We start from the raw sequence: 19,636 nt of genomic DNA, 5'->3' as shown, positions 1-19,636 counted from the left end.
GTAGGACAAGACTTTCTGAATGTCCACAAGATGGAAGTTTAAAGGTAGCCTTTTATTATAGTCATTATATAATAGTCACTATTATGTGACTGAGAGAGGGAAGCTATGTGACTGAGAGAGGGGAAGCTATGTGACTGAGAGAGGGGAAGCTATGTGACTGAGAGAGGGAAGCTATGTGACTGAGAGAGGGGAAGCTATGTGACTGAGAGAGGGGAAGCTATGTGACTGAGAGAGGGGAAGCTATGTGACTGAGAGAGGGGAAGCTATGTGACTGAGATGGCAGAGAGTGGAAGCTATGTGACTGAGAGAGGGGAAGCTATGTGACTGAGATGGCAGAGAGTGGAAGCTATGTAATATATAATAATAATATATGCCATTTAGCAGACGCTTTTATCCAAAGCGACTTACAGTCATGTGTGCATACATTCTACGTATGGGTGGTCCCGGGGATCGAACCCACTACCCTGGCGTTACAAGCGCCATGCTCTACCAACTGAGCTACAGAAGCTATGTGACTGAGAGAGGGGAAGCTATGTGACTGAGAGAGGGGAAGCTATGTGACTGAGAGAGGGGAAGCTATGTGACTGAGAGAGTGGAAGCTATGTGACTGAGAGAGGGAAGCTATGTGACTGAGAGAGGGGAAGCTATGTGACTGAGAGAGGGGAAGCTATGTGACTGAGAGAGGGGGAGCTATGTGACTGAGAGAGGGGAAGCTATGTGACTGAGAGAGGGGAAGCTACGTGACTGAGAGAGGGGAAGCTATGTGACTGAGAGAGGGAAGCTATGTGACTGAGAGAGGGGAAGCTATGTGACTGAGAGAGGGAAGCTATGTGACTGAGAGAGGGGGAAGCTATGTGACTGAGAGAGGGAAGCTATGTGACTGAGAGAGGGGAAGCTATGTGACTGAGAGAGGGGAAGCTATGTGACTGAGAGAGGGAAGCTATGTGACTGAGAGCTTGAAACTAAGAAGAACACAATGACTAAAATGGGACTAAGACTTAAAATATATTTGAATCATAAAGACTAAATCTACAATAGGGGATTTGTTGTATTGTTCTGTGTCAGAGGAAAAGGCTTGTTCAGGAGATTGACCAGGATCTGTTGTGGGGTTTTATGTGTGTAGTTGTCTGAGTGTGATGATTGTGGCTGTGCATATATGCCCTTGTGTGTGTGTTTTGTACACATAAGTAAGTTGGTTGTTGTTTGAATGAGCACAAGACCTCCTAGCAGTGTTTTGATGAACAAATGTTTAACACTGAAAATAACAGTATGAAATAAAGCAATGAGAACAATGTCTGTCTGGTATTTTCCTGCTCAGGCTGTTTTATGTATCTACACTGAACAACAATATAAACAACATTATAAAGTCTTGGTCACATGTTTCATAAACTGAAATAAAACATCCACAAAATGTTACATACGCACAAAAAGCTTATTTCACTCAAATGTTGTGCACAAATTTGTTTAAACCCTCGTCAGTGAACATTTCTCCTTTGCCAAGATAATCCATCCACCTGACAGGTGTGGCATATCAAGAAGCTGATTGAACAGCATGGTCATTACACAGGTGCACCTTGTGCTGGGGGACGGCATGTCACCAGAGCTGTTGCCTGATTATTTAATGTTATCTGTATTCCCAGTCATGTGAAATCCATAAATTAGGGCCTAATGAATTCATCTAATTTATTTAATTTAATTTATTTCAATTGACTGCTTTCCTTACATAGTCAAATCTTTGAAATTGTTACCTGTATATTTTTATTTATTATTTTTATAAACCAGAAACGGCCTGGTTTTCTGATCCCCCCCCCCCTACTTTAAAAAAAAGGTATCTGTGACCAACATCGTATTCGTGAGATTCTCCCACTTTGGTGGTCTGTTTAGTGTCGTGTGATCTGTTACAGTGGCATGTTGTGTCTCAGTGACTGCATCACTTCAAGCCGTTTTGATGTCTGCTGCTTGCAGTACCGTTAACTAACCAGTAGAGGGTAGTGTTTACTGGTCAGATGGGATTTATGACAAGCATTATACGCACATGAACGGGGTGAGAGAGAAGATTGAGAGTCAGGGGGGGGAGAGAGAGAAAGATAGAGGTGAGAGATGGGGAGAGAGAGAAAGATAGAGGTGAGAGATGGGGTGAGAGAGGGAATGATAAAAATGAGAGGTGGAGAAATTACACGCACATGAACAGAGTGAACATGTATTACACATGAGCAGAGTGAACATGTATTACACATGAGCACATGAATGGAGAGAGAGACGGAGGGTGGAGAGAGAGAAAGACAGAGGTGAGAGATGGAGAGAGAGAGGGAATGATAAAAACGAGAGGTGGAGAAATAAAGCCATGGATAGAGGAGAAAGGACTATCTAAAAGTGTGTGTGTGTGTGTGTGTGTGTGTGTGTGTGTGTGTGTGTGTGTGTGTGTGTGTGTGTGTGTGTGTGTGTGTGTGTGTGTGTGTGTGTGTAAATCAAGGTGAAACGAGTTGCTTCAGGTTATTGGAAAAACAGTGAAAATAAAATCAGAAATATTCTTCATGAAAAGGAACGAGATCTATAAAAATGTTTGACCTATTTTTTTCTCTGATCCCCATAACCCTGACACTTAAAACCCTGGCCCCCAAAACCCTGGCCCCCAAAACCCTGGCCCCCAAAAACCCTGGCCCCCAAAACCCTGATTCCCCAATATCCTGATCCCCAAAACCCTGGCCCCAAACATTTTCAGGACATTAAGGGAAATGTTAGGACACGGGGATCCTGGTCATGTAGGAAAACAAGTACACACACACACACACACACACACACACACACACACACACACACACACACACACACACACACACACACACACACACACACACACACACACACACACACACACACACACACACACACACACACACACACACACACACACACACACACACACACACACACACGCGCACACACACACACAATGCTTCAGACAGGGATGCGTCCGGCCCCAGGGATGTGATGCAGTGAGGCATCAGACCCAGTGGTCATTAAACTTGTATTTTGTCCTTTAACTATTGAAGACAACCTTCCTCTCTTCGGTTGTCTTCGGCTAGAGTAGATGTGTCTGAGCAACCCAGACGTCTTTCCTGATGTGTATTCAACTGGAACCAAGCTCAATTATTTAAACACAGCAAAACTATTTAAAAAAAACATTACAATACAACAGATTTCACAACATAATGTGCCCTTAAGAGGCAAAATATCTTATATCTTTAGACTCCTCTCAGAGAAAGGAGTCTCCTCCTTTACTCCTCTGAAAATAATCTGGGAAAAGGACCTTGGTCTGACTCTCAGTGATGAGTTATGGGCGGAGGTCTGCGACAGGGTACACTGCACCTCTACTAATGTAAAAATGAAAGAATCTAATTACAATTTATTTTACACATTTTATTATACTCCTTTGAGACTCCATAGAATGAAAACAGACATGTCTCCTAACTGTAAAAGATGTACCTCTGAAAGCCTTAGGAAGTGCAATACGACCCAATTTACACTGTATATTGGATAGATAATCACTTGGAAAAACTACAAACCTCAGATTTCCCACTTCCTGTTTTGGATTTTTTTCTCAGTTTTTGCCTGCCATATGAGTTCTGTTATACCCACAGACATCATTCAAACAGTTTTAGAAACTTCAGAGTGTTTTACAAATCTACTAATATTATACATATCCTACCTTCTGGGCCTGAGTAGCAGGCAGTTTACTCTGGGCACGCTTTTCATCCGGACGTGATAAATAGTAATCCCCTCCTTCCTTCCTCTGTTAATCAGCCATCTCATCCCCTCCTTCCTCTGTTAATTAGCCCTCTCCTCTCATCCCCTCCTTCTTCTGTTAATCAGCCCTCTCCTCTCATCCCCTCCTTCCTCTGTTAATCAGCCCTCTCATCCCTCCTTCCTCTGTTAATCAGCCCTCTCCTCTCATCCGCTCTTTCCTCTGTTAATCAGCACTCTCCTCTCATCCCCTCCTTCCTCTGTTAATCAGCCCTCTCATCCCTCCTTCCTCTGTTAATCAGCCCACTCCTCTCATCCCCTCCGTCCTCTGTTAATCAGCCATCTCATCCCCTCCTTCCTCTGTTAATCAACCCTCTCCTCTCATCCCCTCCTTCCTCTGTTAATCAGCCCTCTCCTCTCATCCCCTCCTTCCTCTGTTAATCAGCCCTCTCCTCTCATCCCCTCCTTCCTCTGTTAATCAACCCTCTCCTCTCATCCCCTCCTTCCTCTGTTAATCAGCCCTCTCCTCTCATCCCCTCCTTCCTCTGTTAATCAGCCCTCTCCTCTCATCCCCTCCTTCCTCTGGTAATTAGCCCTCTCCTCTCATCCCCTCCTTCATCTGTTAATCAGCCCTCTCATCCCCTCCTTCCTCTGTTAATCAGCCCTCTCATCCCCTCCTTCCTCTGTTAATCAGCCCTCTCATCCCCTCCTTCCTCTGTTAATCAGCCCTCTCATCCCCTCCTTCCTCTGTTAATCAGCCCTCTCATCCCCTCCTTCCTCTGTTAATCAACCCTCTCCTCTCATCCCATCCTTCCTCTGTTAATCAGCCCTCTCATCCCCTCCTTCCTCTGTTAATCAGCCCTCTTATCCCCTCCTTCCTCTGTTTATCAGCCCTCTCATCCCCTCCTTCCTCTGTTAATCAGCCCTCTCATTCCCTCCTTCCTCTGTTAATCAGCCCCCTCCTCTCCAGGGGATGGTCTGGTTAATATATCACTGTGCCAGGGGATGATCTGGTTAATATAGCACTGTGCCAGGGGATGGTCTGGTTAATATAGCACTGTGCCAGGGGATGGTCTGGTTAATATAACACTGTACCAGGGGATGGTCTGGTTAATATAACACTGTACCAGGGGATGGTCTGGTTAATATAGCACTGTGCCAGGGGATGGTCAGGTTAATATAGCACTGTACCAGGGGATGGTCTGGTTAATATAGCACTGTACCAGGGGATGGTCTGGTTAATATAGCACTGTACCAGGGGATGGTCTGGTTAATATAGCACTGTGCCAGGGGATAGTCTGGTTAATATTGCACTGTGCCAGGGGATGGTCTGGTTAATATAGCACTGTGCCAGGGGATGGTCTGGTTAATATTTCACTGTGCCAGGGGATAGTCTGGTTAATATAGCACTGTGCCAGGGGATGGTCTGGTTAATATAGCTCCATGCCAGGGGATGGTCTGGTTAATATATCACTGTGCCATGCGAGTGGATGGTCTGGTTAATATAGCACTGTGCCAGGGGATGGTCTGGTTAATATAACACTGTACCAGGGGATGGTCTGGTTAATATAGCACTGTACCAGGGGATGGTCTGGTTAATATAGCACTGTGCCAGGGGATGGTCTGGTTAATATAGCACTGTGCCAGGGGATGGTCTGGTTAATATAGCACTGTACCAGGGGATGGTCTGGTTAATATAACAGGGGATGGTCTGGTTAATATAACACTGTGCCAGGGGATGGTCTGGTTAATATAGCACTGTGCCAGGGGATGGTCTGGTTAATATAGCACTGTGCCAGGGGATGGTCTGGTTAATATAACACTGTACCAGGGGATGGTCTGGTTAATATAACAGGGGATGGTCTGGTTAATATAGCACTGTGCCAGGGGATGGTCTGGTTAATATAACAGGGGATGGTCTGGTTAATATAGCACTGTGCCAGGGGATGGTCTGGTTAATATAACACTGTACCAGGGGATGGTCTGGTTAATATAACACTGTACCAGGGGATGGTCTGGTTAATATAGCACTGTACCAGGGGATGGTCTGGTTAATATATGTAATATATGTATACTGTATTTGAACTGCCTCTGAAGAGTGGGAGGCAGCTTCTAAGCCCTCTGATTGGTTGACACCTCTGGCCTGACACGTCAGTGCTAAATTGAAGCTGTATCAAGCTTGGTACCCTTAACTTAGCATTCCGTCCTTATAAAGTCAAATATATCATTGTATTGTATTTTTCTTCTTGGCTTTTGGAAATAAAATATAGCTTCAGACTAAACATTACTCACGCATTAACCCACTGTTCCTAGACCAGTTAACGCACTGTTCCTAGACCAGTTAACCCACTGTTCCTAGACTAGTTGACCCACTGTTCCTAGACCAGTTAACCCACTGTTCCTAGACCAGTTAACCCACTGTTCCTAGACCAGTTAACCCACTGTTCCTAGACCAGTTAACCCACTGTTCCTAGACCAATTAACCCACTGTTCCTAGACCAGTTAACCCACTGTTCCTAGACCAGTTAACCCACTGTTCCTAGACCAGTTAACCCACTGTTCCTAGACCAGTTAACCCACTGTTCCTAGACCAGTTAACCCACTGCTCCTAGACCAGTTAACCCACTGTTCCTAGACCAGTTAACGCACTGTTCCTAGACCAGTTAACCCACTGTTCCTAGACCAGTTAACCCACTGTTCCTAGACCAGTTAACGCACTGTTCCTAGACCAGTTAACCCACTGTTCCTAGACCAGTTAACCCACTGTTCCTAGACCAGTTAACCCACTGTTCCTAGACCAGTTAACCCACTGTTCCTAGACCAGTTAACCCACTGTTCCTAGGCCAGTTAACCCACTGTTCCTAGACCAGTTAACCCACTGTTCCTAGACCAGTTAACCCACTGTTCCTAGACCAGTTAACCCACTGTTCCTAGACCAGTTAACGCACTGTTCCTAGACCAGTTAACCCACTGTTCCTAGACCAGTTAACCCACTGTTCCTAGACCAGTTAACCCACTGTTCCTAGACCAGTTAACCCACTGTTCCTTGACCAGTTAACGCACTGTTCCTAGACCAGTTAACCCACTGTTCCTAGACCAGTTAACCCACTGTTCCTAGACCAGTTAACCCACTGTTCCTTGACCAGTTAACGCACTGTTCCTAGACCAGTTAACCCACTGTTCCTAGACCAGTTAACCCACTGTTCCTAGACCAGTTAACCCACTGTTCCTAGACCAGTTAACCCACTGTTCCTAGACCAGTTAACGCACTGTTCCTAGACCAGTTAACCCACTGTTCCTAGACCAGTTAACCCACTGTTCCTAGACCAGTTAACCCACTGTTCCTAGACCAGTTAACCCACTGTTCCTAGACCAGTTAACCCACTGTTCCTAGACCAGTTGACCCACTGTTCCTAGGCCAGTTAACCCACTGTTCCTAGACCAGTTAACCCACTGTTCCTTGACCAGTTAACCCACTGTTCCTAGACCAGTTAACCCACTGTTCCTAGACCAGTTAACCTACTGTTCCTAGACTAGTTAACCCACTGTTCCTAGACCAGTTAACCCACTGTTCCTAGACCAGTTAACCCACTGTTCCTAGACCAGTTAACCCACTGTTCCTAGACCAGTTGACCCACTGTTCCTAGACCAGTTAACCCACTGTTCCTAGGCCAGTTAACCCACTGTTCCTAGACCAGTTAACCCACTGTTCCTTGACCAGTTAACCCACTGTTCCTAGACCAGTTAACCCCACTGTTCCTAGACCAGTTAACCCACTGTTCCTAGACCAGTTAACCCACTGTTCCTAGACCAGTTAACCCACTGTTCCTAGACCAGTTAACCCACTGTTCCTAGACCAGTTAACCCACTGTTCCTAGACCAGTTAACCCACTGTTCCTAGACCAGTTAACCTACTGTTCCTAGACCAGTTAACCCACTGTTCCTAGACCAGTTAACCCACTGTTCCTAGACCAGTTAACCCACTGTTCCTAGACCAGTTAACCCACTGTTCCTAGACCAGTTAACCCACTGTTCCTAGACCAGTTAACCCACTGTTCCTAGACCAGTTAACCCACTGTTCCTAGACCAGTTAACCCACTGTTCCTAGACCAGTTAACCCACTGTTCCTAGACCAGTTAACCCACTGTTCCTAGACCAGTTAACCCACTGTTCCTAGGCTGTCATTGTAATTAAGAATTTGTTCTTATTAACTGACTTGTTAAATAAAGGTCAAATAAAAATCAAATAAAACTCAGTTCCACGTTGGATGTTTCCTTCCTCCCCTGTCTCTCTTATTCTATCTCTCTCTATATATATATATTTCTCTCTCTCGCTCTCTACATTTCTCTCTCCCTCCTCCCCTCTCTCTCCCTCTCCCTCTACATTTATCTCTCTCTCTTTCTCTCTCTCTCTCTTGGGGAACCATTGCACTTAAGCGTTCCCTCTCCTTTAGTTCCACCCTCCACATCCCTCTGTCCTGTCCAGCCAAGTTAGTGCCTGTAGAGAAGATGTCATCAGGGCTGTATGTGTGTACCAGTGAACAGTTTCCCTGTGGTAAGTCGTAAAGGGAGAAACATACGAACACCACAAAGAGACATAGAGGAGTAAGCAGCTAAAAGATTGCACGCTCTTCCTCTCTCCTCACCATCCTCATATTTCTCTCTCCTTTCGTCCTTGGCTCTCTCCCTCTCTCTCTTTGTCTCTCTTTTCTTTTGCAATACATCAGCGTCCTCTGTGGGTCCTCCGTCCCTCCCGCCCTCCCTCTTTCTTCTCCTGTGTTCTCCCCCTCTCTTCTGTCCGTAGGCAGGCTAAACCAAGTGGCAATGATTCTTATGTGGCTCCATTAACTGCCCCCCCCCCGTACCCCCCCACCACACACACACACACACACACACACACACACACACACACACACACACACACACACACACACACACACACACACACACACACACACACACACACACACACACACACACACACACACACACTCTCCTTGGCTCGTGGTATTAATCAGTTTAATTGCCAAAGAGCCTGAGCACCCTCCCCTCTCCATATTTCTCTCACCCCCCTCTCTCTCCCTCCCCTTCTCTCTCTCTCCCCTCTCTCCCTCCCCTTCTCTCTCTCTCTCCCTCCCCTCTCTCCCTCCCCTTATCTCTCTCTCTCTCTCTCTCCCTCCTCTTCTCTCTCTGTATATCTAATCCCCTTCTCTCTCTCTGTATATATAATCCCCTTCTCTCTCTCTGTATATCTAATCCCCTTCTCTCTCTCTGTATATCTAATCCCCTTCTCTCTCTCTGTATATCTAATCCCCTTCTCTCTCTGTATATCTAATCCCCTTCTCTCTCTCTGTATATCTAATCCCCTTCTCTCTCTCTGTATATCTAATCCCCTTCTCTCTCTCTGTATATCTAATCCCCTTCTCTCTCTGTATATCTAATCCCCTTTTCTCTCTCTGTATATCTAATCCCCTTCTCTCTCTCTGTATATCTAATCCCCTTCTCTCTCTCTGTATATCTAATCCCCTTCTCTCTCTCTGTATATCTAATCCCCTTCTCTCTCTCTGTATATCTAATCCCCTTCTCTCTCTCTGTATATCTAATCCCCTTCTCTCTCTGTATATCTAATCCCCTTCTCTCTCTCTGTATATCTAATCCCCTTCTCTCTCTGTATATCAAATCCCCTTCTCTCTCTCTGTATATCTAATCCCCTTCTCTCTCTCTGTACATCTAATCCCCTTCTCTCTCTCTGTATATCTAATCCCCTTCTCTCTCTGTATATCTAATCCCCTTCTCTCTCTGTAAATCTAATCCCCTTAAATGGCCACTTCAGCATTTATTTCATTATTTCCACTTTCCTCAGTCATCAAAATCCCAGAGAAAAACGTGTGTGTGTGTGGGGGGGGGGGGGGGATTACAGGGGGGGGGGTGCAGTCTGTCCTGTGTAACTACTAGTAGTTCCTGTTAATCATCAGGTTAATGATTAGAACTAGATTAGAGTACAGTAGAGTAGAGTACAGTAGAGTAGAGTATAGTAGAGTAGAGCACAGTAGAGTATAGTAGAGTAGAGCACAGTAGAGTATAGTAGAGTAGAACACAGTATATTAGAGTACAATAGAGTAGAGTATAGTAGAGTAGAACACAGTATATTAGAGTACAATAGAGTAGAGTATAGTAGAGTAGAGCACAGTAGAGTATAGTAGAGTAGAGCACAGTAGAGTATAGTAGAGTAGAGTGGAACACAGTATATTAGAGTACAATAGAGTATAGTAGAGTAGAGTAGAGCACAGTAGAGTATAGTAGAGTAGAGCACAGTAGAGTATAGTAGAGTATAGCACAGTAGAGTATAGTAGAGTAGAGCACAGTAGAGTATAGTAGAGTAGAGTGGAACACAGTATAGTACAATAGAGCATAGTAGAGTAGAGTACAGTAGCGTATAGTAGAGTACAGTATGGTGGAGTACAGTAGAGTATAGTACGGTATAGTAGAGCACAATAGAGTAGAGTACAGTCGAGTATAGTAGAGTAGAGTACAGTATGGTGGAGTACAGTATAGTAGAGTACAATAGAGTATAGTAGAGTACAGTCGAGTATAGTAGAGTAGAGTACAGTATGGTGGAGTATAGTATAGTAGAGCACAATAGAGTATAGGTTAATAAATATAACTAGATTAGAATACAGTAGAGTATAGCAGAGTACAGTATAGTACAATAGCGTATAGTGGAGTAGAGCACAGTACAGTATTGTATAGCAGAGTAGAGTACAGTAGAGTATGGTGGAGTATAGTAGAGCAGAGTATAGCATAGTATAATATAGCATAGTATCGCATAGTACGGTGGAGTAGAGTACAGTGGAGTATTGTAGGTTAGAGTACAGCAGAGTATTGTAGAGTATAGCAGAGTGCGGCGGAGTATTGCAGAGCAGAGTATAGCAGAGTACGGTGGAGTATTGTAAAGTATAGCAGAGCACAGTGAGGTATTGTAGAGTAGAGTATAGTAGGGTACAGTGGAGTATTGTAGAGTATAGTAGAGTATAGTAGAGTACAGCGGGGTGTTGTAGAGTACGGTGGAGTATAGTAGAGTATAGTAGAGTACGGTGGAGTATCGTAGAGTATAGTAGAGTACAGTGGAGTATTGTAGAGTATAGTAGAGTACAGTGGAGTATTGTAGTGTATAGTAGAGTACAGTGGAGTATTGTAGAGTATAGCAGAGTACGGTTGAGTATTGTAAAGTATAGTAGAGCACGGTGAGGTATTGTAGAGTAGAGTATAGTAGAGTACAGTGGGGTGTTGTAGAGTACGGCGGAGTATTGTAGAGTATAGTAGAGTACGGTGAGGTATTGCAGAGTAGAGTATAGTAGAGTACAGTGGAGTATTGTAGAGTACAGTGGGGTGTTGTATAGTACAGTGGAGTATTGTAGAGTATAGTAGAGCACAGTGAAGCATTGTAGAGTATAGTAAAGTACAGCGGAGTATTGTAGCATATAGTAGAGTACAGTGGAGTATTATAGAGTATAGTAGAGAACGGCGGAGTATTGTAGAGTATAGAAGAGTACGGTGAGGTATTGTAGAGTAGAGTATAGTACAGTACAGTGGAGTATTGTAGAGTATAGTAGAGTACAGGTGGGTATTGTAGAGTATAGTAGAGTACAGTGGAGTATTGTCGAGTAGGGTATAGCGTGTAGGTCAATAAATAAAACTAGGAAGAGGGGAGCTGCTGTGTCTGGGAAACTGGTCCGCTTAACATCAGAGGCAGATGTATAGTAGAATACAGTAAAATAGAGTATGGTAGAGTACAGTCGAGTATAGTATTACAGTACAATAGAGTATAGTAGAGTACAGTACAGTACTCTACAGTACAGTAAAATAGAGTATTGTAGTCTATAGTAGAGTAGAGTAAAATAGAATATAGTAGATCACAGTATAGCAGAGTAGAGGATAGTACAGTATAGCAGAGTAGAGGATAGTACAGTATAGCAGAGTAGAGGATAGTACAGTATAGCAGAGTAGAGGATAGTACAGTATAGCAGAGTACAGTACAGTAAAATAGAGTAGAGTACAGTAGAGTATAGTATTATAGTACAATAGAGTATAGCAGAGTACAGTACAGTAAAATAGAGTAGAGTACACTACAGAAACTTCATATCCATCCCAACAGCGGCTCCAGCAGTACACTAACCCAATAGAGAGCCTCCCCTCCTCTCTCTCTCTGTTTCTCCTCCTCAATGAAATTCAAAGTGGCTGTATTGACATGGGAAATATATTTTTACATTGTCAAAGCAAGTGAAAAAACAGTAAACAAAAGTCTCTCCCTCTCTCTGTCTTTCATTCCCTTGGGTGGTGCCCATCTGTCTGTCTGCCTGTCTGTCCGTCTGCCCATCCATCTGTCTGCCTGTCTGTCCGTCTGCCCATCCGTCTGTCTGCCTGTCTGTCCGTCTGCCCATCCGTCTGTCTGCCTGTCTGTCCGTCTGCCCTTCCGTCTGTCTGCCTGTCCATCCGTCTACCCATCTGTCTGCCTGCCCATCTGTCTGCCTGTCCGTCCATCTGCCCGTCTGTCTGCCTGCCCATCTGTCTGCCTGTCCGTCCGTCTGTCTGCCTGTCCGTCCATCTGCCCGTCTGTCTGCCTGCCCATCTGTCTGCCTGTCTGTCCGTCTGCCCATCCGTCTGCCTGCCTGTCCGTCCGTCTGCCCATCTGTCTGCCTGTCCGTCCGTCTGCCCATCTGTCTGCCATCCATCCGTCTGCCCATCCGCCTATCCGTCCATCTGCCCATCCATCTGTCTGCCCATCCGTCTGTCTGCCTGTCCGTCCGTCTGCCCATCCGCCTATCCGTCCATCTGCCCATCCGTCTGTCTGCCCGTCCGTCTGTCTGCCTGTCCGTCCATCTGCCCATCTGTCTGTCTGCCCATCCGTCTGTCTGCCTGTCCGTCCATCTGCCCATCCGTCTGTCTGCCCATCTGTCTGTCTGCCCATAGTCTTTTCTCAGAAGGATTCCATACAGCGAGGAGGAAGAGGAGGGAGAGGAGGAAGAGGAGGAAGAGTAGTGATTGCCCCTTTATCCTTTTAGCAGTTCTTCCTCATGTTAATATAAATAATTCCTCCCCGAGGTGGAGAACGGAACGAGAAAACATGTCATGAAAATAAAAGAGTGATGAGCCCTGACTTTCTCTTCTCTGTATAATCTGTCTGTTTATCGAGAAAGAAAGCTCCATGGTGATGTACACACACACACACGCACGCACGCACGCACGCACGCACGCACGCACGCACGCACGCACGCACGCACGCACGCACACACACACACACACACACACACACAGACGCACGCACGCACGCACGCACGCACGCACGCACGCACGCACGCACGCACGCACGCACGCACACACACACACACACACACACACACACACACACACACACACACACACACACACACACACACACGCACACACACGTGAGAATTTAGTAGCACGGTGTGTACCATGTGTATCCCATACATACGACTAATAAAGCCTGAAACACGCCAGGCCTTGTGGCCAATGTTTAGATATTTGGATTTTGCCAGGGAATAGGATATAACAAAGATAATATAACAGGGATATAATGTAACAAAGATAATATAACAGGGATATAATGTAACAAAGATAATATAACAGGGATATAATGTAACAAAGATAATATAACAGGGACATAATGTGACAAAGATAATATAACAGGGATATAATGTAACAAAGATAATATAACAGGGATATAATGTAACAAAGATAATATAACAGGGATATAATGTAACAAAGATAATATAACAGGGATATAATGTAACAAAGATAATATAACAGGGATATAATGTAACAAAGATAATATAACAGGGATATAATGTGACAAAGATAATATAACAAAGATAATATAACAAAGATAATATAACAACGATAATATAACAGGGATATAATGTAACAAAGATAATATAACAGGGATATAATGTAACAAAGATAATATAACAGGGATATAATGTAACAAAGATAATATAACAAAGATAATATAACAGGGATATAATGTGACAAAGATAATATAACAGGGATATAATGTAACAAAGATAATATAACAGGGATATAATGTGACAAAGATAATATAACAAAGATAATATAACAGGGATATAATGTAACAAAGATAATATAACAAAGATAATATAACAAAGATAATATAACAAAGATAATATAACAAAGATAATATAACAGGGATATAATGTAACAAAGATAATATAACAAAGATAATATAACAGGGATATAATGTAACAAAGATAATATAACAAAGATAATATAACAAAGATAATATAACAGGGATATAATGTGACAAAGATAATATAACAGGGATATAATGTAAATAAGATAATATAACAAAGATAATATAACAAAGATAATATAACAGGGATATAATGTAACAAAGATAATATAACAAAGATAATATAACAAAGATAATATAACAGGGATATAATGTGACAAAGATAATATAACAGGGATATAATGTGACAAAGATAATATAACAGGGATATAATGTAACAAAGATAATATAACAAAGATAATATAACAAAGATAATATAACAGGGATATAATGTAACAAAGATAATATAACAAAGATAATATAACAGGGATATAATGTAACAAAGATAATATAACAGGGATATAATGTAACAAAGATAATATAACAGGGATATAATGTGACAAAGATAATATAACAAAGATAATATAACAAAGATAATATAACAACGATAATATAACAGGGATATAATGTAACAAAGATAATATAACAGGGATATAATGTAACAAAGATAATATAACAGGGATATAATGTAACAAAGATAATGTAACAAAGATAATGTAACAAAGATAATATAACAGGGATATAATGTAACAAAGATAATATAACAAAGATAATATAACAGGGATATAATGTGACAAAGATAATATAACAGGGATATAATGTAACAAAGATAATATAACAGGGATATAATGTGACAAAGATAATATAACAAAGATAATATAACAAAGATAATATAATATATAATAATAATAATATATGCCATTTAGCAGACGCTTTTATCCAAAGCGACTTACAGTCATGTGTGCATACATTCTACGTATGGGTGGTAACAAAGATAATATAACAGGGATATAATGTAACAAAGATAATATAACAGGGATATAATGTGACAAAGATAATATAACAAAGATAATATAACAATATAACAGGGATATAATGTAACAAAGATAATATAACAGGGATATAATGTAACAAAGATAATAAAGATAATACAAAGATAATATAACAGGGATATAATGTAACAAATATAATATAACAGGGATATAATGTAACTAAGATAAGATCGTTGGACCAGTAACCCAAAGGTTACTGTTTTGAATCCCCGAGTCGGCAAGGTGTAAAAATCTTCCGGTCTGCCCTTGAGCGAGGGAGTTAACCCACACAACAACTGCTCCCCAGGCGCCGATGATGTGAAAGTTGATTAAGGCAGCCACCCCCGCCCCGCCCTGAACCGCTCTGACTCAGAAGTTGGATTTCCTTTCCCTTTACAACTGACTAGTTATCCCCCCTATACAACTGACTAGTTATCCCCCCTTTACAACTGACTAGTTATCCCCCCTATACAACTGACTAGTTATCCCCCCTTTACAACTGACTAGTTATCCCCCCTTTACAACTGACTAGTTATCCCCCTTTACAACTGACTAGTTATCCCCCTTTACAACTGACTAGTTATCCCCCTTTACAACTGACTAGTTATCCCCCTTTACAACTGACTAGTTATCCCCCTTTCCAACTGACTAGTTATCCCCCTTTACAACTGACTAGTTATCCCCCTTTCCAACTGACTAGTTATCCCCCCTTTCCAACTGACTAGTTATCCCCCTTTCCCTTTCCAACTGACTAGTTATCCCCCTTTACAACTGACTAGTTATCCCCCTATACAACTGACTAGTTATCCCCCTTTCCAACTGACTAGTTATCCCCCTTTCCAACTGACTAGTTATCCCCCTTTCCCTTTCCAACTGACTAGTTATCCCCCTTTCCAACTGACTAGTTATCCCCCTTTCCAACTGACTAGTTATCCCCCCTTTCCAACTGACTAGTTATCCCCCTTTCCAACTGACTAGTTATCCCCCTATACAACTGACTAGTTATCCCCCTTACAACTGACTAGTTATCCCCCTTTACAACTGACTAGTTATCCCCCTTTACAACTGACTAGTTATCCCCCCTTTCCCTTTCCAACTGACTAGTTATCCCCCTTTACAACTGACTAGTTATCCCCCTTTACAACTGACTAGTTATCCCCCTTTACAACTGACTAGTTATCCCCCTTTCCCTGTACAACTGACTAGTTATCCCCCTTTCCCTGTACAACTGACTAGTTATCCCCCTTTACAACTGACTAGTTATCCCCCTTTCCCTGTACAACTGACTAGTTATCCCCCCTTTACAACTGACTAGTTATCCCCCTTTCCCTGTACAACTGACTAGTTATCCCCCTTTCCCTGTACAACTGACTAGTTATCCCCCTTTCCCTGTACAACTGACTAGTTATCCCCTTTACAACTGACTAGTTATCCCCCTTTACAACTGACTAGTTATCCCCCTATACAACTGACTAGTTATCCCCCTATACAACTGACTAGTTATCCCCCTTTACAACTGACTAGTTATCCCCCTTTACAACTGACTAGTTATCCCCCTTTACAACTGACTAGTTATCCCCCTTTACAACTGACTAGTTATCCCCCTTTACAACTGACTAGTTATCCCCCCTTTACAACTGACTAGTTATCCCCCTATACAACTGACTAGTTATCCCCTTTTACAACTGACTAGTTATCCCCCTTTACAACTGACTAGTTATCCCCCTTTACAACTGACTAGTTATCCCCCTTTCCCTATACAACTGACTAGTTATCCCCCTTTACAACTGACTAGTTATCCCCCTTTCCCTATACAACTGACTAGTTATCCCCCTTTCCCTGTACAACTGACTAGTTATCCCCCTTTCCCTGTACAACTGACTAGTTATCCCCCTTTCCCTGTACAACTGACTAGTTATCCCCCTTTCCCTGTACAACTGACTAGTTATCCCCCCTTTCCCTGTACAACTGACTAGTTATCCCCCTTTCCCTGTACAACTGACTAGTTATCCCCCTTTACAACTGACTAGTTATCCCCCTTTCCCTGTACAACTGACTAGTTATCCCCCTTTCCCTATACAACTGACTAGTTATCCCCCTTTTACAACTGACTAGTTATCCCCCTTTACAACTGACTAGTTATCCCCCTTTCCCTATACAACTGACTAGTTATCCCCCTTTCCCTATACAACTGACTAGTTATCCCCCTTTACAACTGACTAGTTATCCCCCCTTTCCCTGTACAACTGACTAGTTATCCCCCTTTTACAACTGACTAGTTATCCCCCCTTTCCATTTACATTTACATTTACATTTAAGTCATTTAGCAGACGCTCTTATCCAGAGCGACTTACAAATTGGTGCATTCACCTTAGGACATCCAGTGGGACAGTCACTTAACAATAGTGCATCTAAAACTTAGGGGGGGTGGGGTGAGAGGGATTACTTATCCTATCCTAGGTATTCCTTAAAGAGGTGGGGTTTCAGGTGTCTCCGGAAGGTGGTGATTGACTCCGCTGTCCTGGCGTCGTGAGGGAGTTTGTTCCACCATTGGGGGGCCAGGGCAGCGAACAGTTTTGACTGGGCTGAGCGGGAGCTGTACTTCCTCAGTGGTAGGGAGGCGAGCAGGCCAGAGGTGGATGAACGCAGTGCCCTTGTTTGGGTGTATGGCCTGATCAGAGCCTGGAGGTACTGAGGTGCCGTTCCCCTCACAGCTCCGTAGGCAAGCACCATGGTCTTGTAGCGGATGCGAGCTTCAACTGGAAGCCAGTGGAGAGAGCGGAGGAGCGGGGTGACGTGAGAGAACTTGGGAAGGTTGAACACCAGACGGGCTGCGGCGTTCTGGATGAGTTGAAGGGGTTTAATGGCACAGGCAGGGAGCCCAGCCAACAGCGAGTTGCAGTAATCCAGACGGGAGATGACAAGTGCCTGGATGAGGACCTGCGCCGCTTCCTGTGTGAGGCAGGGTCGTACTCTGCGGATGTTGTAGAGCATGAACCTACAGGAACGGGCCACCGCCTTGATGTTGGTTGAGAACGACAGGGTGTTGTCCAGGATCACGCCAAGGTTCTTGGCGCTCTGGGAGAGGAGGACACAATGGAGTTGTCAACCGTGATGGCGAGATCATGGAACGGGCAGTCCTTCCCCGGGAGGAAGAGCAGCTCCGTCTTGCCGAGGTTCAGCTTGAGGTGGTGATCCGTCATCCACACTGATATGTCTGCCAGACATGCAGAGATGCGATTCGCCACCTGGTCATCAGAAGGGGGAAAGGAGAAGATTAATTGTGTGTCGTCTGCATAGCAATGATAAGAGAGACCATGTGAGGTTATGACAGAGCCAAGTGACTTGGTGTATAGCGAGAATAGGAGAGGGCCAAGAACAGAGCCCTGGGGGACACCAGTGGTGAGAGCGCGTGGTGAGGAGACAGATTCTCGCCATGCCACCTGGTAGGAGCGACCTGTCAGGTAGGACGCAATCAAGCGTGGGCCGCGCCGGAGATGCCCAACTCGGAGAGGGTGGAGAGGAGGATCTGATGGTTCACAGTATCGAAGGCAGCCGATAGATCTAGAAGGATGAGAGCAGAGGAGAGAGAGTTAGCTTTAGCAGTGCGGAGCGCCTCCGTGATACAGAGGAGAGCAGTCTCAGTTGAATGACTAGTCTTGAAACCTGACTGATTTGGATCAAGAAGGTCATTCAGAGAGAGATAGCGGGAGAGCTGGCCAAGGACGGCACGTTCAAGAGTTTTGGAGAGAAAAGAAAGAAGGGATACTGGTCTGTAATTGTTGACATCGGAGGGATCGAGTGTAGGTTTTTTCAGAAGGGGTGCAACTCTCGCTCTCTTGAAGACGGAAGGGACGTAGCCAGCGGTCAGGGATGAGTTGATGAGCGAGGTGAGGTAAGGGAGAAGGTCTCCGGAAATGGTCTGGAGAAGAGAGGAGGGGATAGGGTCAAGCGGACAGGTTGTTGGGCGGCCGGCCGTCACAAGACGCGAGATTTCATCTGGAGCGAGAGGGAGAAAGAGGTCAGAGCACAGGGTAGGGCAGTGTGAGCAGAACCAGCGGTGTCGTTTGACTTAGCAAACGAGGATCGGATGTCGTCGACCTTCTTTTCAAAATGGTTGACGAAGTCATCTGCAGAGAGGGAGGAGGGGGGGGGGAGGATTCAGGAGGGAGGAGAAGGTGGCAAAGAGCTTCCTAGGGTTAGAGGCAGATGCTTGGAATTTAGCGTGGTAGAAAGTGGCTTTAGCAGCAGAGACAGAGGAGGAAAATGTAGAGAGGAGGGAGTGAAAGGATGCCAGGTCCGCAGGGAGGCGAGTTTTCCTCCATTTCCGCTCGGCTGCCCGGAGCCCTGTTCTGTGAGCTCGCAATGAGTCATCGAGCCACGGAGCGGGAGGGGAGGACCGAGCCGGCCTGGAGGATAGGGGACATAGAGAGTCAAGGGATGCAGAGAGGGAGGAGAGGAGGGTTGAGGAGGCAGAATCAGGAGATAGGTGGGAGAAGGTTTGAGCGGAGGGAAGAGATGATAGGATGGAAGAGGAGAGAGTAGCGGGGGAGAGAGAGCGAAGGTTGGGACGGCGCGATACCATCCGAGTAGGGGCAGTGTGGGAGGTGTTGGATGAGAGCGAGAGGGAAAAGGATACAAGGCAGTGGTCGGAGACTTGGAGGGGAGTTGCAATGAGGTTAGTGGAAGAACAGCATCTAGTAAAGATGAGG

The sequence above is a fragment of the Oncorhynchus gorbuscha genome, unplaced genomic scaffold, assembly GCF_021184085.1.
Source record: "Oncorhynchus gorbuscha isolate QuinsamMale2020 ecotype Even-year unplaced genomic scaffold, OgorEven_v1.0 Un_scaffold_4871, whole genome shotgun sequence".
Lineage (NCBI taxonomy): Eukaryota > Metazoa > Chordata > Actinopteri > Salmoniformes > Salmonidae > Oncorhynchus > Oncorhynchus gorbuscha.
This window is presented reverse-complemented; position numbering follows the sequence as displayed.